Source organism: Halyomorpha halys, unplaced genomic scaffold (assembly GCF_000696795.3).
Source record: "Halyomorpha halys isolate HHAL.00 unplaced genomic scaffold, Hhal_1.1 Scaffold443.1, whole genome shotgun sequence".
Taxonomy (NCBI): Eukaryota; Metazoa; Arthropoda; class Insecta; order Hemiptera; family Pentatomidae; genus Halyomorpha; species Halyomorpha halys.
In genome coordinates, this window is record NW_027110163.1 from 195,759 (window position 1) to 199,526 (window position 3,768).

Sequence of the window (3,768 nt, forward strand, 5' to 3'; positions counted from 1 at the left end):
CTACGTAAAATCCTTGATGCTCCTTATTACGTTACAAATAAACTCATTCACAAAGACCTTAACATCCCATTCGTTGCAGATTTGACCCAAAACAGATGCGTCTTTTCATTCCAAACTCCTTAACCATCCTAACCCATTAGTTCTTAATCGCTCATCCTTAACAATCTCTGATAATCCTCCAAGGCGTCAGAAAAGATAGTCACGGGACCTTCTAATTTAAATTAATGCTTGAAGTACCACCAACGGGTGGTTCCTTTCCGAGATTTTCAATTGTAAATAAAACAGTCCACAGATATACTTATTGTATTTATTATTTATACAGTTGTAAATTACATTAAATAAATAAATAAAACTCCCCCAAAAAATTACTTTAATTTTTTTTTCTTAAACTTATTTATATTTTTAATTTATTGACCAATAAATGATCAACGGAATGAGATAGACTCAGCGTGTAACAAGCGCGAAGAGATCCTTCTCTCTGTCAAGAATACTGAAATCCAGGAAAATCTCTAAAAATTTTAAATTAAGGGCGTGCAACGCCATGATAAAGCTAGCTCTGATATACGGCTGCGAGATCTGGACTCGAAAAGGTACATTAAAGGAGTGATCTGGGATCAGAGCATTAACCCATGGAGAAGAAACAACAAAGAACTACTTTCAGATACTGCTCAATCAATATTTCATAATACGAAGTCAAGAGGGTTAATTTTATCAATTTTTTTGTTTCGAATTTATAGTTTTGACAATAAGTTAACATAGGTTAATCTGAGACAGTCAAGAGACCTATCTGTCGAGGTTTATGTACATTTACATACAGCCACGCCAGCAATTGTCATGGCAGTAAAGTCTCATCCTGTTAACGGCCCTTAAAATGATAGTAAATTTACTGTAACGACTAGTTACCTTAATTATTCCTAAGAGCGTATCATGGGAAAATTAGTATTCCAAGGTTAAATAAATTTAAAATAGGAGGAAATTCTCAATGCAACAAGTGCTTAGAAACATAAATATTATTATTTGCTAAGCAAACTTCCTTAAGTTATAAGACACATATATTTTAATTATTAAATTTTTTGAGTTTGACTGAAAGTCCTCCAAATAATAGTAGGAATGATCAAGGATCATTAACACATGAAGAAGAAGAACTAACAATAAACTGCATACAGAGACTGGTCAGTCAATATCTCATAACATGAAGGCAAGGAGGTTAAGACATGTGCCTCGAAGGAATCCATCAGGACGCCTTTACACAACAGAAGGGATATTCAAGATGTGTTAAATGTAAAATGTTTTACCATGTTAAATGTTATTAGTATAGGATTGTGAGCAGCCCTATTTCAAGTCATGTTAAATGTTAACTGCATAAGAGCTCTTAGTGGATTTTCTGAGCCTTGCTTTAACCTTTCCTTCCAAAACTTCATGATGTTGTTTACTTCTAAGTTTTGATTACAGTAATTTATTACAACATGCCTAAAGTGGGTGAAAAGTGGAATTTGTGTGAAAGTTTATCCACGGAGTGCCTTGTTGATCTTCTAACTTGTAGGGAAGAGAATCAAGATGCGCTAATTAACAACTGTCATTACATTATTATTATTGTCATCCATTGCTTTATTAGTTATAAAAACTTCCAAAACAACACTAACACAATCAAAACACTAACTAAAAACAAGTAACCTAACACAACAAACAAAATGGTGGCAAGCTCAGCTGGTCTGTTGCGTGACGTCATTCTCCATTTAACAGACCAAGTAACAGACTCTCAACCATGTTATATGTTATATCGTTTTAAAATGGTAAAAGAAGGAAATATTTTTCCATTTAACATAAGTTTTTCCATTCAACATAGCCAAAAATCAGATATATAGACAGAATCAACAAAGATGCGAAAAAGCTACAGCAAACTGGAAAGCCCAAGATAAACCTACAGAGGCAACCGGAAAATAAGAATTATTTATTTATTTTAACTTATTCATTTGTTTTAAACCGTTCTACTGCAGTGGCTACTTTATTTTTGATTTATTTCTATTTATAGATAATTTCTTTTAATTGAAATTAAATTTGTGTAATGGATTGAATATGTATTACGGATCACCGGAGGAGGAAGGAATGAGAGAGTGGAATAGACAGGATTGGGCAGATGTTTAAGAATAAAAAGAAGGAAAGAATGAACAAGGAAAAATGTAACGTAACTTTGTTTGAGAAGGAGAAAGAGGAAATAAAATTTGATATATTTTGTAATTAGTTTATAATTAGTTATTATTTGAAAAAAATTGTATGTTTTTTAAATAGTATATGTCAGAGTTTATACACCCAATAATGGATTGATAAGTATGCAGTGTATTGTAGCAACTCGATGTATTTGGGCAGTATTACCGAATATAGCATTTCTCTATTATTGTAAAATTAATAATAGAATGTATTCGCATGATACATGGGTTTCTAGTAATAAACAAAAAAGGAAATACACCATACTTTTTTATAATTCCGAAAAAAAATCGAGATAGTAAAGTTGAAATTCGTGATCGGCACTCCCTCCCCCCCCCCAAAAAAAACAGAACAATTTTACTGAACTTTTCCGAAAAATTCCACCGAGATCTCTTTTTGGTTATCGTTAGATTAAAAGCGGAAGCTCCTAAACGATGCTCCAGACGTAAAAAAAGAAAGAAAATAATTAAATAATAAACATAGAAAATGTAAGAAAATTACTAAATATATATATAAATAATTGACTGTATAATTTCAAATGAATGATATTTTTGTTCTGATTATTTTCATTCTTCTTCTTTCTATTTATTTTCCGACGTTTCGTCCCACTTCGTAGAGCTTCATCAGGGCTTCCGAGACTTTCTTTTGACCGCACTCCTAACCAATTTCTTCATAATTTGAAAATTACTTATATTTAATTAAGTATAATTGTTTTGTTTTTTTAGTTATAAAGTAGAAAGTCTGGGGAATTCACTTTAATTAAATCTAGTATAGTTTATCGATTTTTTTTAGAAGGGGGCACCCCCCCTTTCTGCCTAACGCCACACCAACACACATTTTAGAAATTATAAAACTGTTCATTTAATTGTACTACCTGTTGCTCAAATTGTATCACTGTAATTTACACGTATTCTGAAGTTAAATTATTTTTTTATTTATTTATTGCTATTTACAACTGTATTTACATAAAAACACATTAAGTAAATTTAATGTAGGATCAAAATAGAGTGAAACAGGCATGTAAAGAAACTACGTAGCACTCTAATCAAATTTCTACATTAAAAGGTCTCGAGACCATCTTCTTTTCAGGTACTTCAGAGGATTTTCGAAGGAATAGAAGAAGAAGCAAGGTTAGAAACTAGAGGGTTTTGATGGTTAGGGAGTTTCTGTAGTTAAATTTTTCCAATTTAATATAAGAAGGTGAAAAAAAATTAACTTCGTGTTCTTATCCCAGCATTTCAATTTGGTGCCTCTTCAATTCATTAATTAAACTCAATATTTTACGACCCGTTTTTATTATTCCACCTCATATGTAAAATAAAATATTACACTGTGATTATAAGTAAAATAAAATATTATAATGTGATCATATGTAAAATAAAATATTACATCGTTATCACTAAAAACCTTTTTATATAATAGAGAAATAAATGTTTTTAAATAAAGTTATGGGAGTTAAAATATTATTATTTTTTTTTTTAGGTCTTGTGAATTTTTTTTATTTTTCCGGAAAAAGATAATATGGCTTATTCGAAATTCGTGTTCACCACGCTCAAACAATAC